This window comes from Bombus fervidus, chromosome 4, assembly GCF_041682495.2.
Source record: "Bombus fervidus isolate BK054 chromosome 4, iyBomFerv1, whole genome shotgun sequence".
NCBI classification, from domain to species: Eukaryota; Metazoa; Arthropoda; class Insecta; order Hymenoptera; family Apidae; genus Bombus; species Bombus fervidus.
In genome coordinates this window covers 7471785-7494646 of record NC_091520.1, presented here as the reverse complement: position 1 = coordinate 7494646, position 22862 = coordinate 7471785, and the positions used below count along the sequence as shown (strand labels likewise).

Below are 22862 nucleotides of genomic sequence, written 5' to 3'. Positions count from 1 at the left end.
GAAACGAAACCATAGCCGAGAAACAATTCGCCGAGATTCCCCATGAAAGCATCAGCTGTGTCGTTTCCGGTGAATATTGCAAGCATCGAATTGATGTTGGCGAAACCACGTTTTAACACAGCATGCGCTCGTCCTGTGCGTTCTGAATTTAATACGAGAGTCGTTCTAAGTATGGTAGCTTCCTCTCTTCGAAGCAGACAGGATTGGAAATTCCAAGCGGCCGGAGGAAGACGAAGCAAGTGCCAGGAGACTTCCGTTTGCCAACCGCGAACCCGTTAGCTCGGCTACTCCTTCGAGAATAGAATCCAATTTAAACATGGCACGATTCCCAAGTCATGACACCGACTCGGCCTAACTGGCGCATACTCGCCAGCTCTACTTCTGCGCCCGAAATGTAACAGCAAGATATACGCCACGAAATTCGGGCTTGTAAGTGTCAAGGGCTGGCACGTGAACGAAAAGCAAATATTACCGCGAGTGACCTCGTTTCATGCTAACGTCCTTCTCTTTTACTTTACAAATACGTGTTACAACTGTTACTCGTCCTCTACACGGATTTCACGAGGATAACAAAATTGGCGATCTTTCGTGTTCAACAAATATCGCCAATGATGCGCTTCCTATCAGAGAAGTTTGAAAGATACGTCACGGAAATCCTAAGCTCGTGACGCAAATATTTTTGTATGCAACGTAATGACACGATATTCTTATCTAATGCAAAAATTGTAAAAGTGTTCACGCCGTGAACTTGCAAGTTCCGCGACGTGCGTTTACAAGCATTCTGATGCAGGAGATTGCATTGTTAATATTCGTTGAGGTTCTAAAATGATGAAAAGGAAGCAACGATTGGGATAATTCTTTTTATACAAATTCATTTTAATCCTGTTGCTTTGAATTATTTTACGACTCAGCTGGTGACGTAAAAGAGTGGGTTGCATCTGGAAAAATGTCAACAATTTTTCGAGAAAGAAATTCCAAAATCAGCGAGTACATGGAATGTTCTTCGAAAATGAAGGATAATAAATTATTAATTATTATGTATCATAGGAGCCATTTGTTCACTCTAAAATATAAATTTAAATATTGTAAAACCCCAAAGTAGAAATATGTATTTCACGAAGATAAAAATGAAACATGTAATTAATCCTTGGAAGATAGAAACGACATATGTAATTAATTCCTTGAAGATAAGAATGACATATTTAATTAATTCTTGGAGGATAAAATTGCTTTTGAGATTTATTGATAGCCTGCATTTTTAGACTTTATTTCTCCATGGAATATTAAAATGTTAAATTGGCCATTTTCAGTATAATAGAATCTAATTTGGTAAATAGAAATACGTTTTATAATGTTTTATGGTATCGCTGTTACAAGTATACTTATAAGTGGTTCCATATTTTCTACCCAAACGTTTATTTCCACGTATGAGCGGCTGCATAATAACTACGTTTTTCACCCTGACATTAGTATGTGTAATAAGCATACCATCCTGTAACAAAGAGATTTAAAACCATATTCAATACGTATCAGAAGTAATATTTATTTATTTAATTCACATATATTGTAGTTTTAAGTAGGAGCAATAAACACTTATTAATAAAACAAAATATAATACCAAAAAAGAATTGCGATAAAACAGATCAAAACGATGAAACAAATAAATGGAATTAAGTGGTAGTGCAGGTATAATTAAACTTAACGTCTTTGTTTCGTTTTGGTAAACTGAAAAATTTGCATAGCACAAAATATGGTAATATGTATAATCATTAAACAACACAAGAGAATCATATGAGAAACCTTATTTTTCATTTTACACCGACACGTGTATAACAAACAAATCATACGATGTACGCAGATAACAGGTAATCTTTATTTTCGATCATTTCATATTAAAATTCGTAAAATATCATGAAAATGAAAAAAGCCAATGAAAATGTACTTGTCGCAATTTTCTCCTCCGATCTCTGAATACACAAACTGACAACAGACAATCTCTTTGACTTAAAAAGGCGAGAATATAAGATCTTAAGATTCTATAAAAATAAATTCAATTTAAAGCGTTCAATATTCAATAAAAAGCAATTCAAATAAAAGTCAATTCCTAATTGAGCGAAATCGTTAGCGTAAAATCCAATTGGCTCGATAAAATATTTTTTACGAATATTTCACGACACAATCGAAGGCAAATGTAACAAAGAATTTCAACGAATGGTTCGCTCGAAAGAACGGGAAACTTTTTGCCATTTAATGGCCATAGACACATAATATAACGATAAAACTTTATTTCGCGATCATCGATAATTACACGAATTTTTCTTAAGGATAGGAAACTCGGTGAATTCTAAATTGCACGCCAAACGTTACCGCGAATTCTAGCGCAGTTAATGACGATGACTTTCTGATCGTTGAAAAGACACAAAGACGTACGCTCGTTGAGGTTGAAGAGGTGCACGGGCCAACGTACCGCTAAAAACGACACGGAGGGAAGTTCTATTCATCGAGAAATTGGAGAGCAGTCTAGTAGCGAAGGCTTAACGAATTCCAGCTTTCTATAAATATTTAGCATCAGATGTTGCTTTGGTTTTAGTTTGACCGTTTCACGATGCTCGCTCACTGCTACGATCTTTAGGACGAGAGGATTTATTCGAAATTCTTCACGTTCAAGATGATTACTCTCCTTCTCGTTATATATAATTTGAAGAGAGACGATGCGTCAAATCAGAATGAAACAGAATTCTTAATTAACTCTGGTTCTTACGTTTGTGTTGAAAAATATAGCGAGAAAAATTACGTTAGAGGACACACGAGACGTAAATCGAGACGTAAATGAAATCATGCAAATATACGATGCATCAAATACAATTTTTGCTTGCAATAAAGTTTTCATAAATATTTGACAAATAATATTTCTGCGTGAAATATTCTTCTATCGTTATTTTTAAATAGATTTTAATATACTGTGATAAATTACTATTTAATCTATTTATGATTTATTTAATTTGTTTATGAAAAACTATTTATGCAAGTTCATATTTTTATGAGGAAGAAGGAAATGAAACCTAAGCAGAAGTTAAGTTAAATATTCTGGATATTTTTACATTTTCAAGTTTGCTATTAATACACGAAAATCCACGGTCTACTAATAACCATCGCTAATATCGCAACTAATATGCCACTTAATGAACGTAAATTAATAAATACGAATAATGAACACGATGTACGTAAATCTTTGAGCGCAATAGTTTTATTACAAGTCGAGTCTGTGTCTCAGAATCACAAGAAGTTTGTCGATTTAATTAAGAAAATCGCGTGTCTCGCGTTTTAAATTGAACAGTCGAACGAAAAACTAATAAGAAAATGATACGTAGGAATTTGCATAAAGCTCGGCGGAAGCGACATCGTGGAATAATAATCGAATTTAATTTCCACGTAACGCAGAAACGCGAGGAAAATGATTGGAAGGAAGTGGAAGCTAGCCAGTGGAAAATAACATCGTTCCGCATAAAATCCGTGATTACTCCAATGCGCTTTCGCTCTATCGTAAAATTGAACGAGAGAATATCGCGCTTTCTTTCTTTCGTCAATTCAGTCGCATCACAGCATCGTTTAATTGCATCTGGTTTCTCTTCATTTGGATATTACTCTTCCTACAGTAAATTAAAATGCGTTCCTCTTTTTTTCAATGTACTTACTGACAGTTACTAATTATTAGCAACTACAGCTGTATACAATTGTATTTCATCTCGTTGGCCTACGATATAGACAATATTATGTTAGATTAGCACGCTACATATTTTCCTTTGCTATCATAAATATGTACAACGTTTAGCAATGTGTAAGTTATTAAACGACTACAGTTGTATGCAATTGTATTTCATCTCGTTGGCCTACGACATAGACAATATTATGTTAGACTAGCACGCTACATATTTACCTTTGCTATCATAAATATGTACAACGTTTAACAATGTGTGAGTTATTAAATGACTACAGTTGTATGCAATTGTATTTCATCTCGCTGGCTTACGATATAGACAATATCATATTGGACTAGTGTACTGTTTACTTTTGCTGTTTGCTCATACATATGTACGAAGTTTACGTTGTATTAGTAGACATGTTTGTATACCTATAACTAGACCGCGGGTGTTTATGTAAATTCAAAGTTTTAATATAAATACGAATAAAAAAATGGAACTTAACACTTTGACTGCCACGTTGGTCATGTATAGCCGGTCACGGTTTCTCTTGTGACGCCACGGTGGTCATTGGTGACAGCTTGAACTTCTTACAATTGTAAAAATTGTATGAAAATTGACACTTAGGGATTTTGAATATAGCCGATAAATGGAAGATACTTTGAAATAGAAAGTGCCCCATTGAACAATTAAACATTTTTATTAGAACGTCAATAAAAAAAATGAGAACAAATCTTGCATCTAATGGTGCACTGTGTTTACATGCATGTCTTTGAGGGGTAATCTACGAATATTATTATAAACACACCTTAGAAAATAATCGTAAATGCTGCTTTATAATCATACAATTGAAGTTATTGATATTAAAAATAATAATATTAAATAATAAAAACGATTAATAAAAAAATTATCTCTTAAATCTATATATCTTACCCTATATATTAAAATTAATGATCTAATTAATATTACTAAAAATGAAAGTGTGCATATACCTTACTATTGTATATAGAATGAGCAAATACTGTTTACTAATATCTTCTACACGTTTTAATATATTCTGCACGTTTTGCTTACGACGAAATAACGAATGCGAATGGTTTGTTGAAATAAACTGTTGTTATTTCTGTATTCAGAGGTAGGATCATATTAGCTATTGTTTTATTCTTTGGATAAATCTATCACACCGTCCTTATTGCACTTTCTTACATAGACTAGGGATAAAAACAAAAGAACATCTAAAACCTATCGATTAAATCTATCGATTGTATCTAGAACTATCTTCTAGTTACTATTTATTGTAACTAGCGCATCTACATATGGATGGCGAGCGCGAATTCACGTTGTCATTTTAAACATAAACGAAGCCTTGTTATAATATGTCGCTATCAACTGTTACCAAGGCGTCACGGTGGTCACCCGTGACCACCAATAACATAAACGGCCCATTGGGGAAGAATGTTGTCTTACATCATCAATTTATTATTATTTTGCCATTATATGCTTTGAATAATAAAAATACTCCCGTGACGTCCTGAGCGAAACATGTGATTTCGACGTGGCAGTCAAAGTGTTAAATTGAGATTTCGTTTATTTTCCAAATATTATAACAGATGATTTACTTCGCACGTTTCATATATTTTCGTGTATTATATGAATTGCGTGCATTTCTGCACCTTCAAATTTACGATAAATGAATAAATATCCGCAGTCTACTTGTAACGGTGTGGGTCGTAGTGAATGACGTTACTTCTCTGCGATTAGGTTAGTTTAAAGCTAGAACTTTAGGGACGCGTCTGTTAGGAACTGAGAGAAACGTTCTATTCCTTTCTTCTTATGTAGGATCTTCTTCAAGTTGCTTGGAATCTTCAGTTGTCCTTCGTTAAAATGTATTCTGTTCGAGATTATAACTTTGGAGCTGATAGCTGCCATAATAAATATAAATTAAGTTAAGTAATGCACACAAATGTATGAAGATAAATACTATGTATTTTGCTTCTCTTGAAAAGTTCTACGTTTTGAGAGAAAAAAACACGATTCTTTATATTTAATCTCGTATAAAATACAATTTTTGAAGGCAAAATTTAACCTTCCTGCGATTCTGGATTTTTTATATTCCGATGTTACTTTCATTTTAGGTAACGAAGAAGATTAATGTTTCAGAAGAATGTTTGACATGGAACTGAAATGAGAAATCGCGCAGACTAGCAACAACTTTTTCGTATATTGCTCAAACTTGCGGTTTGAGGACTTTTTACGTTAGAAAAATACAATTGGATGGAAAATGATGATTGGAAGAAAAAAATACAGTTTATTAGGAGGATTAAATACATCAGAAACAGAATTATAAACAATTATGGTTTCTATTTATTTTATTTTTTTATTATTATAATTACCACATACTGGAACTTTAAATTCAGAAATTTTAATGTAGAAAAAATGTTCGATAAAGAATCGCGATCGAATATATTTACACGCGATTTTACAAGAAAATTAGATTCGTGTCGATAATTCTGTTCATTAGGTGTATATGAATAATCGATAATAATATTACGTTAAATGTGTGCTGGGAGAGTTCATAATAATATCAGGCACGATAATTCTATTGACCTAATATAATTAGACCACGAGTCAACGACGCGGTGAATCCGCGGATTTTTGCTTCAGCTCGAAATTGCACGGCCCAAGATAACACGATACACAATTGTATCGCAATTGGTCAATTGGCCCATCAAATTAATTTTGGTCGTGCTTGTTACTGTATATTCTTTTCTCTCTCTCTCTCATTTTAATAATATTTAACGAGCTATCTTTTCTTTCTAATTTTATATCATTTTTAAAGTTACTTATACTATAATTTTATTATTTCGTTTCTTTATTATAAAATCGTATATTATACAATATATACAATTATTATTAATTAATGAAATAAAAAGAAATAATAATTTAAACATTGTTACAATATAATTATAATATTAACACTAGAACTACTGAAAGTTAAAACGAAGCTATTTCTATCAAAACCAGTCAAAATGTTTTAAAAAAATACGTAATAGTAGAATATTTTTATATTTATTGATTTGTTACTTTCTTACAAAAGGATATCATATATTCTTACAAATGTTATGTAGCACATTTTTTATTATACCAATTGAATTATATTTTGTTTATACCAATTATTTTGACCGGTATTGATACGGAATTACTTTGAATTTAAATGCATAAAAAACAAAATAAGATTCGTTATATTATTCCTTTAATTATCACTACGAAAGTCATTAGATCATAACATATAAAAAATGTAACACGAAGTAGGAATTTTAAAATAAAATTGTAAAAGCAGTCATTTTCACTGGTGTGGTAGTTCCAGTGTTAATGTAATATTTTTTTAATAAACACAGATTAACAGCGAAATTATGAAGAAAATATAGCGGCCGATGTAAATATGAAAGAAAAAGTTGCTGATTCGAGAAACAGTTGGGTATGTCGTTTCTTGAAGACGCTCAACATGGAATAAGATAAAATTAAAAGAGTAAAGTCGCTCTTGGACGACACTATAATACTTGCATTCGATCGATCGTTCGGATAATAGAAGGAATTTGTCTGTGCGATTTCATTCGACTTTGACAATTTCTCGGTAATGATGAGGGCGTTCCAAGAGGAGAAAGAGCTTCTTCCCTCTACACAGGAAAACGTATCTGAATCTTAAAATATTAGACTCACTGAAATTCTTGTAATCAGACATGGAATGATTTATTTTATGTGTCTTTTACTTTCTAGATATTTCGAGAAATAATGTGATTGAAAGTTTTACATCTCTGTCAACTTTTTAAACAATCGCAATATACGGAAAAGGATTCAAAAGGCTAAAATTTCTGATGTTAAACAAAATTAAAATTATTATAAAACGAGAGGAATTGTTTTCTCTTCTTTCGCTTTTGTATTATTTTGAGATCCGTTTTTAGTTTACAAAAAAAAAAAAAAAAAAATAATGTCGCGCAATTAAAAAATATCAGTTTGCTAATATGTATATAAAATGACAACAAGATGTTCCACGCGACCAACTACAAACACGTTGTCTCAAAACTTGCACAATTCGTATCAACATAAGATTGACAGAAGTAAAAGATTGAATTTGATTAGAATATTTCACTTATCTCCATTCAGTTGATTCTCATTTCAATTTATTCTGTTTCAACGAATCGACCATTGATTCCTCGTACCAACCCATCGTGCGTATTACGACCGTTCGCGGAGAGACGCGATCCCGAGGAAAACGCGTCAGCGAGAGGCGTAAATTCTCCCTACGGTTCTGATAATCGACGCCGCGAATCAGTTGTTCCCCTGTTTCGATTAGGATAACAGAGGTAGTTCAAATGATTGTAACACTGAATTAACAGGGTTAATATAAACTTGTATACTTAACAATATTTAAAATTATAATGAACAGCTTACAAATGATTTAACAACGATACAATTAGTTTATTACTGTAATTTGACGCGACTTTATGATATTTCTCGATGTATTCGTTTGACTAAGCGACCTCGATTTTATTCGTCTGAACCTCTCGATGCATTCGATTTGAATCCTCATTTGCCACTGACTGCCCTTCGATTTTGTCCTTTGTCTTCTCTGGGAGATGACCCCCACCACGCTCGGGTCTCGCAACCGTTCGCGCCTATGATCGCGTATGCCTTTTTTGTGTAGATAAAATAACGGACCGAAGGCGAATCGATGTTTCTAGAACTCGCTGCTTGACTTCAACTATGCGTTTATCGCTACTTTGTGTATATCTCGACGGTCATGTAAGACAATCTGTCTGCGACACTGTAGTACCAAGAGAGGCGGTTAGGAACACGGCCTATAGTGAGCCTCGGGGCGTAATAGTGCGTATAATCTTTTGTTGCTTATACTTCTTCCTCCAAAATCAATTTTCCTGCAAAATTTAAAAATCAGTTAGATAACGCGAAACTCATCTGATTATTTTTTAGGCCGAAATATTCTTCCCTTTGTATCTCATACTTGCGTTATAGCTTTCCAATAAAGTCTTCAAACTCCTATATTTGTATAAAACGTCGTCTTGTTCGTAACTATCGAACAGTTATATTCCAAAATATTTTAGAGAGAACTGAAGTCCATTCGACGAGTCGATGTAAACAGCAGCTGTAAACAGAATATTCACGTGTCGAAACACACGAGAAAGCCTGACACCTATCGCCAAACGCTGGTCGTTTGTTTACATCACAGACGGTTTCTCAGTCCCAAAACTCATACTCAGTTTGCGCGGAAACTGCGATGACTGCGATATCTAAGAACTGCCACTAAGCCCACGTCTCGTTTACATGTCACCAGGTGCGCAAGCTCATACCTGGTATCTCGACTCGTTAATCAAATCATTGCGAGAAAATACCACGGGCTAGTTCAGGGTAGTTGCATTTACAGCAGATTCTGTGTCTTTTCTTTTATTTATTTATTTAAATTGTATTTCACAATTTCTCCAGCTGGACATTCGCTAAATTCTTCTAATTCACAGAGGTTCTGTGTATTCAGAAACGTCGAACTTGCGTAGTTTCGTTTCGACAATTGTACAAAGAATGCTCGAATCTACTAGACGTCGCGGTCACCAGACGTTGGAGTTTGCTAGTCCAAGACACCGCACAGGGGATGCCCTAATTTATGGCAAGAGTTTACGCTTTCTCTTGCCACAACCGGGTGTGACGAAGGCCATGCGACTGTCCCAGGTGTTCGAATTTCACATTCTCTTACACCATATAGACTAATGCTGTGCATGCTGCACCTACTCCTACATATCATATCATACAAGGAGGGATTCGCCTAATTGCGATAAAAGGAGAGGCGCTGAAATCCTTACTGGCAGCAACAAATCTATCTGTACGCGATACAAATCCTTGAGTGCACTTGCGACTTGGCTTTGCTGCGGATTACGGACGACTGATGTTTCTCGTCCCGCTGCTTTCCGCTACTCGTCCGACGGAAGAAGAATCCTCTTCGTGACAAGAAAAATATATAAGGGATGATGGTTTTCTTTTACAGTGAAAATATGATATCACCGTAACTCAAAATAGATGAGACGATCGAAATGACAAACGTTTCACATGGGAATCCGCTACTATGTAATTGCAGCTGTACTTATTCCTCGAGATTTATCGTATAGCCGACCTAAGCCGAACACTTTGAACGAAATTGTTATCTGGCACGCGACAATAAACTTTTGCAGCCAATTGTTTTTCTTTGGATATGATTTAGCGATATACGTAATTCTTAGACAAAGAAAGTATCGATTTTAAGCCTTTGTCTGTATTTGCTAGATGAATCGTGTTTGACGAATGTGATGGTGAATTCATAACACGATACTGGTTTTGTGAAACGCTGTGGAAATTTGTATGAAAAATGTGGCAGTCGCGTCTTTGAATATCAAGCGTCGTGTCGCTGTACTTTCTTATTTTGTAGGTGGAATTCACGGAGGAAATCGAGGTCGCAATATTTTTAAATCATTGACGACCAAGCGATGAAATAACTTGTGAAACGTAGATAAACATAACGCTATTAAGAAACGTAGATGAAGCAAGTGCAAATACAAAAAACGTATCAGAATAATAGATAATTATAAAATACCATTAGATAAATTGGAGATACAAAACCAATCTTTCCAATTTGAAGAAGATATATTCACCGTAATGCTACAAATGCTTCAATCTCTTCAAAATTCGTAAAGTTGTAGGGCCTGGGTGGAAAAAAGTAGCAAAACAAAAATAGAACAAAATATTTAAAAAATTCTTGTGTATGTGAAATCTTTTTGTCACGCACATTCAATAGAATTCAATAAAGTGAATCGATCAAAACAAAGCTGCAATGAAATGTTGCGTTAACGCAACGTTGGACTTTATGGGTTAATGCACAATTAAATATTCAATACTCAGTACAATGATATACAATATACACACATATATTTAATAAATTAAATTTACATTTTAGATAGTGCTATATATCGAATTATTTGTTTCGTATATTTCCTCTTAAATTTCAACTTGTAATGTAAAATTAAAATGGTTAAAACATAAAATATGATCCAACATAAAATTCATAAAACGTGACAGATAAAGAGTAAATAAATATATGAAAATAATTCATGTTTAAAATTAAAGCAAATCTACTTTCGCAAAGTTAACATATTTTTTTTTTTCTTTTTTTTTCCGCAACATCGTATAATCAGCGATTTCCTTGTAGAAAGCGATAGAAATAAGATTTCTAATTTTCTTCGGATACCTGCAAGCTCGATAGCGTTGCTAGCAGCATGTTTTTTCCGTGAAAAGAGCGTTTCATTCGACGATTCACAACGTGATGTAACTTCCCCCATAACTCTGGGATTAGATTTAAGCGGATTTTGCAGAAAGCTAGCCACCAACCGAGAAATCTTTTCAAGGACTTGGCAAAGCTTCGCAACGATACTCATCTCTAATGTGTAAATATTATCAAGCTTCGCGTCTTTATTATGATAAAACCGTTACGAACACATCTTTCTCTAACTTAACAGAAAGTTACGTTTCTCACAACGTTCTTATCCCGTAACTTTTTCGCTACAGTATGCTTTCGCCAACATCGGATAATTTTTTAACTGCTTTTGTTTATTTATTTATTGCTTGTTTATTCTACTTATTTCTCTGGCAGTGAAAAAGATCATTCGATAGGCAGAGAAGAGCTAAAGCGTTTAAAATTGGTAAATTTGATGGAGAAGCAGCTGCAAAAGCCTGTCTTTACGCTTGCATATTTGTGCGATTAATAAACTAACGATAGTTCAAGCGTGTAAAGAATATGGAACTATTTAATTCATAAATATAGAGAAACCTAACAATGTATAATATTAATACTTTGTTAAAGACTAAGTATACCTAAATTTATACATTTTGTTCATGTTGGATCGTATTTTTTGTTTTAACTATTTTAATTTTACGTTATTCGTTAGTTAATGTAATGTTACATTAACAAGATGTAATTATGCCCTATATATATAATAATAGTAAGCCTTATATATAATAATGTATAAAGTATATATATGATATATAATAACAATAATATTTATAAATAAATGCTATAACATAATTGACAATATCGTTGGAATCAAATACTTAAAATTATAGCGAGAACAAAGTACAACTTGGAACTAAATCACAATTATTCAACGTTCAACAGATATTAATTCATAACGAGGATTAGATCCTTAGAAGGCTAGAAGATCCTTAGAAGATACAAGGCTAGAATTGATAGAAAAAATTGCTAAAATAAATCTTGTGTGTTAATACAAAATTGCAGAACGTGTCTTTTTTCTTAAAACATAGCATAAGCAGGTTTTCAACAAATGGCAAAAAGATCCTGGTAATTGACCATAACCGGAAAATCTGCCACAATTAGCAAACTAGACAGAGGTATTTCAAACCAACTGGCTTATCATGTTAAATGAACCACGCAAATATTAATGCCTTGGCACGTGACTTCACGCCGTGGATTCTCTTTCTTCGTCGCTCTGCCTTGCCCATTGTTTCTATTCAGGCCACACCATCTCTGTCATTTTCACTGACATTCCGGTTCAAGTGGGCAATAATGTCGTTAGCCGAGCTAAGTAAATTTTGTCACCTCGAAGAGTCGTTCCTCTTCGCTAGACACGATTCAACTAACGCCTGCATAGACTACACATCCATTATGCTTTCAGTGTAAGTAGGAAGAAATACAGCGCAAAATCGTATTGGCGTTGATAAAGTGGCAAAGTTAACATAAAATTTTCTTAGCGATTATTAATTAAAACCATAATTTACCAATTAAAATATTCAGTTATTCTCTTTTCCGATATTAGCCGAAAATCAATTTTTCACAAAAGTCTTGTACCTTACGTCTGAGCCTCTGCAGTCGAGAAGAAATTTTTAAACAGCGCTCTTCGTTCTGTTGAAAGAAATCCTAGTGAAATGGTAAGCTCTTAGCACGTCTAATCGAACTGGTTGTCAGCAGCTAGGAATAAAGTACGGAATGTTATCCTTTTGTTCATATTGGACGTAAGAGCAATTTCGAGCTTTGCCCTGAAAATATGAACAAGATGAAATTCAAACTTCGAAGTAACTCCGTCATGTACTTCTGTGAATAACGCTTTTTTTTTATTTATTGTTAAGAATCCAGTTTGTAAATTGGAAGAGCAAAGATAGACGTAACTTTCAAAAAGATAAAATTGAGAATTATAATTAGACGATTGAAAAATGTAATCGGACGATTCGAGATCTAAATCACTTTGAATAGATCCATATCAACATGCATACAGTGTGTATTTTATATTTACATATTGTATAATGTATTTTATAAAGATATTATTAAAGATATATTACACGGTGTCAAGTCTGATTCAGATTAATAAACTAATAGTTGAAGACAAATAGAATCAATGAATTAATTATTAATAGTCGAAGATGTTGTTGAGAATTGTGGATCTTAATCGCCGAAATAAATGTATAGGAACACTTAGATTACATTTAGAATTGATATCAAAATAGTTTCAGATTTATTTAGTATGTGATTTACAAAATCTTCGTCGATATACATTTGCATGCGTCTCAGCATTCTCTTTGTCTCGCCATCTTTTATACTACACTACTACCTGAACAGTTGCATTCGAGACGCTGTGCACGCACATACTTCCACACACTCATACTCATATATGCGTGACACTACTACGCGCCTAATCTAGTCTAGCACACAAAATTACACATATCTCAATAAATGTATTGTACTTTCGATTCTCTTTGCTCCAGCGAAAAATGACAATTTAAAGCAATGTAGTTAAAGTCGAGGAACCATTAAAAAATCTTTTTATTATTTCATGCTTCCTGCAACTAGATATTTTTAAACTACGAATGTATTGCAAGTCACTGAACTTTTACTAAAATTACGGCCATATGAATTATTTTCAAAATCTTCGAAGCACATTTGGAATATTTTCTTCAATGTTATATCAATAATTATATCAATAATTCGTCGAAAATGTATCTGTTATGCTTGAATATGTAATATACTTACGGACTTACGCCGTGTATTAATACGCCATGGAAAATTCATAATATCGAGAAAATAATACTCGACAGTATTTTAATAAAGTTTGAATAGCCATCGTTTCGATCAATCCGATCTTTCAATAGAGACGTCCAATCATGAAAACACTTTCAATCAAGAAAAACGCTTTGAGAAGGAATCCACGCATAATCTTTTTCGTAAAATATTCCTCCAGTGGATACCTCCCTGTTCAAATATTCTGATGACGAACAAACCGAGTGATAGGTGGAAAAATAATTTCTTTTTCTCTGAATAAGAATCAATATTTAAGACTAGCACATCGCTTTTTAACTTGTTGAATACCCTTTTGAAAGAAAAATTTCTTACGCCTTCTTCCCCTAAGTAATTAAATCCCCTTCAAAGAGAAATTATTTTAAAGTTCCTTTCAAGCGAGAGTTTCGTCACCCTTTATAGATTAGGTTAGATTATTGCTAGATAAATAAAAAATAATTTCAGCGGATAGGTGTACTTCCACGTATTTTTCATAACTTTCTACCGTACACTGTTACCTTTCGAGAATATCATCAGAGATAAGATCAGTTTCGAATATGAAATTCGATATTGCTCTGGGTACCATGTATATCACTGTGTCTGTAAATCACTTCTTTTCTACATTTCTCAGTTACTTGTTATAATAATATTAAATCGCGCAATAAGTTCGTGCTGCTTTCTCTAAACGAACGTTTAAGGATTGTTACATTATATCGAAATATAATTGTGTCGAAATAAAACTAATTTCTTACGAAAATATGTATTCGTATTTTTGCGTTTTTTGAATTATTTGATTTTATTATTTGCAACAAAGGCTTCCAGACAGCGAAATATATAACGTTCCAATAATAATGCAAAAATTTTCCGATACTTTCAAATATCATAAACTCGAACAAAACTGTATTTAATAATGGACATTGAATGTTCTGGACTTTGTACAAAACCCCGGAGACAAGGAGCTACTGCATAATATTCTCTAAATATAAAAATATTTGCAACAGTAATGCTGCTGTATTATACTATGCCTGGTATACAAAATTTCATATACAGGGTGTCGCATGTAGAATAATCTCCTGCTGATTCTTTACTCGTACCTAGTCAACAATCAGCTAGTTTCAAGAATACTTTCCAATTCTTCAAACTCGACCTTCTCAGAAAGAAAGCGTCATACGAAAACGTCTTCTTCCATTAGGTCGTCCGAAAAGTTCCTTTCGTTTTATAAGAAAATAATTCACAAAATTTTTCGTTTTATATTATTTTATCAAATTACGTATAATCCATTTTATTCTATCAAGATAAAGATCACAACGTTTGATGGATTAGATTTCATGTTTGTATAAAGATGCGTCGTTGTAAAAGATGTGTCTGCAAAATAAAGACACTTTTCGGACAACCTAATACATTTTCACTTTGTTCTTTCACGTAGAATTTACTCTATCGTCAATTGCACCATGATTGCCGGGACACCCTATATAATTTCGAATGAGAAAATACCACGTAATATCCTCTAAATGCAAGAACATTTCGCAACAGTAGAGATTGAACCGAACGATAAGTTTCAATTTAAAGGAAAGTTCGTGGAAACACAATAAGCCGAAACTACGAAATGCTTAGGGAGCCAGAGTCTCTTCGCTCCTCGACTTTGCCTTCCTCTTCCTTAGAAGCCGGTGTCTGTCTAGCTTCTACTCTTTCTCGAAACAGGCTGTTCGAGTGGACAGTGACGTCGTTACTCTCGCTAAGTAAATTTCATCGTGCCGAGCACCACTCTTCGTCGGTTCTCCACTTGTCATGGTTCAGAGACGGAGACGATGGTAGCGCGATAGCATCCTGATGTCAAAACGCGGCGACGGCCGAGGCACAAAAGTCGACACAAAGGCGCATTCGCTTCCGTTGGAAACGCGCTGTTCGCGAATCCCCAAAGGGGAAGAGGACAATGAGTGGCATTTACATTTAGAGAGATCGCGATTCGTGATGCAGCCGTGAATAAAGGAACGATAAAAGGACGATAGCGTAGGCCGAGTACGATTACGGTGCAATTAAAAAGTTGGCCAATGCCAGCTGTATAGAAACTTCGCTGTGTAAATGTGTGACTTTCGTTTGAAAATCTGCTAAACTTTGCTCGCAGGTACGCGTTACGACTCGTCAAATCGTAGCTAAATACGCGCCTGTAACGAAGTTTCCGGTTCGAGTCTTCGAATTCAGGTCAAATGATAGTCGTATTTTATAAAGAAGAATGAGTTTCTTTTATCGTATGTGCACGTCGTATTTAAGTGTACGTGGAGGTATCGTATTTAACGTCGCACCAACTGCCAAGTTATAGGCAACGAAGACGAATATTCTTAAAGTATCGCGTCAATTATTTTGGTTTCTTCAGTGACTTTTTAATGAATTGTTGGACTCCGGATGTTGAATATTTGACAACACTGAATTTCAAAAGTTGCAGGTTTTATTCATAACGGGTAACTGCACGCTAGTACCGACTATTTACAAAATTCTCTCCTGGTCCATCATGGAGAAGTGGTGGTTCTTATAGTCTAGTGGTGAGGATGAATAATGTGGTCAGAACAACGGTTAGGGAGGAATGACGAGAAAAAAATGGGTCGAAGTTTGGGATGATCTAGGAAGGAGAAACAGAGATTAGGGTTGCAGGGTGAGTCTATGATGTTTGTTGCAGTACGAATAAGAAGTTGATCATCCAACAGAATTTCAGCAGGATCTAATCGATATTATTGTTGACGTTGGTTTTAATATACGGTTTCGGTAAAAACGATGATTGTTTATCTGAATGATAGGAAGATTAAGTTATTGGAATTATTTGTACGTTTAATATACCGAGAAATTTATACTTCTTACGTGCAATTTAATCTGTGTGTTCGTTTAATTACTGTAAGGAAAATTCAAGGGCACACTATGAATGCAGATTAATGAAAGTGATGAATAACAAGAAAAAGATTAATAACGAATTACGAAACTCTATAGCTATTTGTTTTACTAGATTTTAACATTTTTAAAGAGATTTACTAGATTTTAAAGCTACGAATAGTACAATTGTATAAATTCTATTCAACAGCACGTGACAATATTTAAAAACTACAAATGCGAAGCTTATTTTTACTTCAATTTTTACCTATTAATTACTGTGATATTGAAGTAATTTACCACACAATCTCCCCCTATCTTTCTCAATTTAACGTTCAGTACAAGAATTTAACAGTTTAATATTTAATACCTTACAATGATAAATAAATTAATCATGTAAATGCGACAATTATCCATTTTCAATGCAAATCACCAATCTTCCAGCTCGTGACATGTATTCAAGCGCAATAATAATTTGCTAATTTACGTGCATAAGCCAAACTCGATATAATAGAACCTTGATTAACGGAACGTTCGATTATTGGAACGCCGAATAATGGAAAATTTGGAGATAGTCCATTGAAAGGAAAATTGGAAAACACGAATAGAAATAAAATAGAAATTGGAAAAAGTCTTCGTATCCCTATTCAAAAGTTCTTATTCTTTTTTTAATATCGATCGTTATAAAATAGTTCCAAGCCAACGATGTTTTCTCAGACGAAAATTATTCGATTATCCGGATAACGTGTGTCATGATCAGTTCGAAGAATTGTGATTCTACTGCGTTATATTTATATATAGTACACTATTTCAAAGATCTCAATTCTCCAAATGCGCCATTAACTATGAAAATGACGTAAGTCAAATATTTTTCATGCACAAACCGCTTCATCTAATTTTAACAATATCATTCTCTCTTAAAGTGTGTTGACCTTATTGGCTGACCGTATAATATCTAACGCGGAGCTTTTATTGCAATATTTAATAAATGAAGCAAATTTCTATTTTCTTTTTGGGTTGAAATTTGGCAAACCAATTTTGACACTGCCTTTCTTTCAAGGCTTCATTCCCATATACGGCACATAACTTCTTGTGTGCTTACGATGCGTTCTTGACTTTTTGAAAATAATACAATAAAATATGTCTGAAATGCGCGTCTTGTTCTTTACTTTCCACTTTTCTATTATTTCCATAAAAACATAAAAATGCCTAGCCTAATTACAATGAATACAATATATATATATATATTTTTTCATTTACATCGTTATAATTTTCAACCTGCCATATATTTTTCGGATCTAGTTATTAATGATAATAAACACCTTCCAATATATCGATAATGAACAGAAAATTGCACGTAAATCATTGCGGAATAATTTGAAGGAGAGAAGAATCCAACGGAAATTCAGTGAGGACTCTGCAAACCAATTAACACGAATTTCAGTAGTCGAACTTCCGCTGTAAATAATCGATGCTATGATATCTCGCAGCAGCTGCTATAATGGAGTAATAATTCGCTTATAAACTAACATTATCAGCCGTTGCAACTAGTATATACCATTTCTTATTACACAGAATACGCGCAGTATGCAAAACGTGTGAAATACCCAACAAATTTTTGTCCATTTTATATGTCCATTTTTATTTTGTTCATTATATATATAATAAATATATATATAATTATATATAATAAATATATATATATTATTATTATAATAAAAATAAATGACAAAATAAAAATGGACATATTTTATATATATATTATATACATATTTATTATATATAATTATATATATATTTATTATATATATAATGAACAAAATAAAAATGGACATATAAAATGGACAAAAATTTGTTGGGTATTTCACACGTTTTGCATGCTGCGCGTATTCTGTGTTACCTTGCGTCTTCAAATTTCCCGTAAATCCACACTCTGCTAGATCAATACTGCCTCGATGAATTAATAACGATCGAAAGTACACGGCAGAACTAAAAATCCTAGGTAGGCTAATCGAGCTCTGATCCGGTCACCGTCCCGGTTAAGATTCAATCGAAGGCTGGTGCAGAGTAATCAACGAACTCCGTACCCTGCCGCTAACACAGCCGAAACGGACAATTTGCAAGTTGAACACGATTTAACTTTCAAATGGTAACGAGCCCCGTTTACTCTTTCCCTCTTTCTCTCGCGTTCCAAGGCAACTAATCTTCCTTCGGCTCTAGTAGCTCGCTATAGGATATAGATACTGGAATCACCATTATTCAAAAAGATTCAGCGAATGAATGATTGTCGGACAACTAGCCGATAGAGAGCCGGCCAGTGAAAATATACTACACGATTTTTTGTTATATCACGATTCAGAAAAATAAAGGACGAACAAGAGGATGTACTACTGATCGCCATCAATCTTCCTAAATGTCTGACGCAGTGACTCGTTAAGAAAAATGTAGCTCTACTGTTCATACCGATCGATGTTGCTCGATGGCAAATGGCTTCCGACTCGAATCACTTCGCGCAAGAATCTTTCCTTTGCACCAATAATTGCAAATGAGTGAAAGTTACGGCGTTTCAGATATACAAATACATATAGATATACAGCGAGTCATGAAAGTATTCCACGTTTTTAATTGCAGACTTGAAACGATTAACTGGAGTGGGTTCGCGAGGAAAAGTTTCCTACGGATCAAGCGAGTGAAAGCTCTACCTACAGTGCTTCAAACAAATATACAGCGAGTCGTAGAAATATCTTGTTTCTGGTTGCAGATTCAAAACGATTGATATCTTTTTATAGTAAATATGATGCCAAAAGTCTTATCAATTATGTATGTTCGAATAGCTGAGCTTAATTAATTGGTATCTTCGCTGTTAAAAATTTGGTATCTTGTAAAAATATCTGAATAATGCAAAGTTGACGATTGGAGGAGACGTGTGGTCGTGGATTACGTGCAAACTGCACTGAAAATATGAATTCAGTAGTACGTTAGAATTTAAAATTATTTATATGTAGGATTTTATACTACAATTAATTTATTTATAATGAATAGATTAAATAGATGTTGATTAAACAGGAAACGATGGTTGTTTGACGTGAACTAATCACAATAACGTATTATAATTTAAACAACTAAATAGTTAATTTGCAACTCTCGTCACCACGGTTCTAACGCTCTCTCACGCGGACAACACTTTCTCGACAACGCAGTTAGCACTCTCTGACTTCTCAACTAACACTGACTGTTAATTCGTCTTTCTCCCTTAGCATCCCTTTGTCTTTTGTCTTAGCCCCACCACACGAGCGGTGTTCCGCAATCGCTCGTTGCCAGGATCACGTAGGCTTCTTCCACGAAACTATTCGATTGGAGGACCGACGACACATGGATGGGCTTGTTGGCACTTCGACTTTCTCGCGACATTGTTTATAATTCGCCCGATATCTCTTAGGACTCTCGTCCACGATACTACATATATATACTAAATGTATATATAAACTTGGTTCCAAGTTTTCTTTTAGATTTTACACGCATAATTCTGATTTATTCGATATTTTATTAAGCAAACGTTTATCGTCTACTTCGGTATTTATCATTTTTTTGAGCTACATTGTAGTTGAAATGCCAAACGACATAGATGTCACGACCGTCATATTTCAAAACCGATGGGCTGATGACGGAGATAAAGATGAGGCGGCACTCGTCAACAATGTATATCGCCGAAGCGAAGTGCCTAATGAGCCATCAATATCCCAACGGTCTTTCCGTCGAATGTTCGAGAAGAAGGCGTACGTGGCAACGGTCGCGGACGCCTAACAAACGCGTGGATAGTGGGGATACTGAAGAGCGACAAAAGGAAAAAAATCGAATCCGATCGAAAGTCGAGTTGTAAGAGTCTTGTTGTTTCAGTCTTGAAAAGTCACGACTGGAGTTCGGTGTTAGCAAATAAATTCTTTCTTTTTTTATTTTTATCTTCGATTTCTTTTTTTATTTTACGTGACATAGACATGCCACGTAGAATATATCCAAAATAGTAAGATATGAAACTTTCAACTATCGAAATAGACGATTAAATAAAAAGAAGAGAATTATTTTCTGCGCCTAAAGTATTTTTACAACTGTCATCCATAGAGCTCTATATGTTCAACTTGAAATGCTTCCAAAAGTTGGAAAACAGCGTCATTATCCACTCCATCCTGTCGATTGTCATACGCACTAACGCCGTCTGTACAGCGTAGCTCGCGTGATGTGAAACGAGTACTTACATATACTTTGATGCGCATCTACACACCGACTCGAGTCACAACATTTACCAAATGATAGCCGGCAGTTGCGGCATGTGGAATATTTGCGTACAAATGTCAAACATACGAAGCCTATACATGAAAGAAATCGTAGTTTATTTCGTCAGGACGTTTCGCCTTGTTTAACGCTAAGTAGCGCCCCGCTGACTGTAAACAGAGAATGTTTAACCTTGCTGCGTGCTTTCTGTTTGTTTGCGAAAATGAGAGCAAGATCGAAGTATAAAAACTCGAGGATCGTAAGTTGAAAAACAGCCACGTTTCATAACCGTGCAATGATCAACTGTTGATGACAAACTTTTATCGTATGTGGCTTAACAAATTCGATATAAATCTGAGCTCACATGAAATCAGTTTATTTATTATCGTTAAACCTCGGATTTTTGTTATTATGGAATATGCATTTATGGAAAATTTAGACAAATTTGCGAAAAATATAAGAAATGTACGTAATTTACAAAATACGATAAAATGACAAGAATATCAAAAATATTTAAAATGTAGTTGTTATAAAGTTTAATGGATGAAATAAGTCTGTATGTAGGTTACCCTAGTTACGTTAATACAAATATGCAACCGCAGAAAGATCCACAATATAATTATCCTATTAAAGGTGTAATATTATAAGTATGTGTAACTAGAATATCCTAGTTGGTTGTATTATGTGCTTAATTTTAATTTTAATTATTATTATGTGTCACATTTTAAGGAATATTACGGAAACAGTATCTATGCTGGCTACAGTGTATAAACATGTGACAACTAGTATAAATAAATATTTGTAACTACGTGATTTAATGGTAGCAATGGAGGAAAACATGAAAAGTATTTGGTAAACGAATTCCTCGTTTCATGACGCGGCAGAAATTACTACGATCTCGTTCTAGTTCAGAATATTTGAGATTACTTGGATAGGTACTGCATTATCAATATCGGAGTAATAATTATTTTAACATTCAGGAAATTTTGTCCAGGAGTAATTATTGAATAATTTAAAGAACTTTGCAATGTTAGGGTATGTAAAAATTTAGTTAACCAACTTGCAAAATAGATGACATAAAATAATACATCCATCGTTGATTAAATAGACGTATAAATGCAACAGTCTTTGACGCTTTTTTAAAGAAATGCGAACAAAACGCGTTACGTAATCTAACAATAATTACAGGGAGATTTTTTTCTAAGAAATTTCCTAAGAATTATATTACAAATCTTTTACTAATTATTTAATAAAAAAATAATTTAATGATACGTGTTAACAAAATTTAGAAGAGTTTACGAATACTAAATATAATGACTTTATTTTATTATAATAACAAACCACGTCATAAAAATCCTTTCCAGAAATGAAATTATAATTATCGAAAAACAATTACCGTTAAATATCAAGCGTCGATAGATATAATTTTACAAAAAAAAAAAAAGAAAAAAATAAAGAAATAGCGGGAAATAGATTATCGGTGCAAAAGATTGAAGAGTAAGAAAGAAGAGGAAGTTATGGCAGCGAAGTATAGAGAACAAAGATCAAAAAAGGAGGGAGAGAGATGGAAAGAAAGTTTTCATGCAATTGATAGGACCGCGTCCGAACTTTAAACAAGTTCGAAACTTGAACGTTAGCCACGGCAGCTGTTCAGACGTCATTCGTTGTATTAAATGGCAAGACGAAGGTGTTGGAAAGTTTTACAATTTTTTAACACGGATCTCCACGCTTCGGTTAAACCTTTCCTCTCTTGTTTCCACCCCGGTCCTCTGTTCCTTTTCCTCGATAAAACTACTTACTTCGCATGAGATAACAACGGTCAATTCGCTCTTGCTTCGTTCCTTCTGATATAATCAAACATTTCACGGATGAGATAGGCCAAAGAGGTTTGATCGGCATAGCAAAATTGAAATTTTATACCTGAACGCCGTTAT

The 22862-nt window shown here is 34.0% G+C and overlaps 1 protein-coding gene across 7 annotated transcripts in view; it reads left to right on the top strand.

Moving 5' to 3' along the window:
• Nucleotides 1-22862, top strand: part of Nachralpha4 (nicotinic acetylcholine receptor alpha4) — a 367080-nt gene that overhangs the window by 315885 nt on the left and 28333 nt on the right. The gene's annotated exons all lie outside the window — the stretch shown is intronic.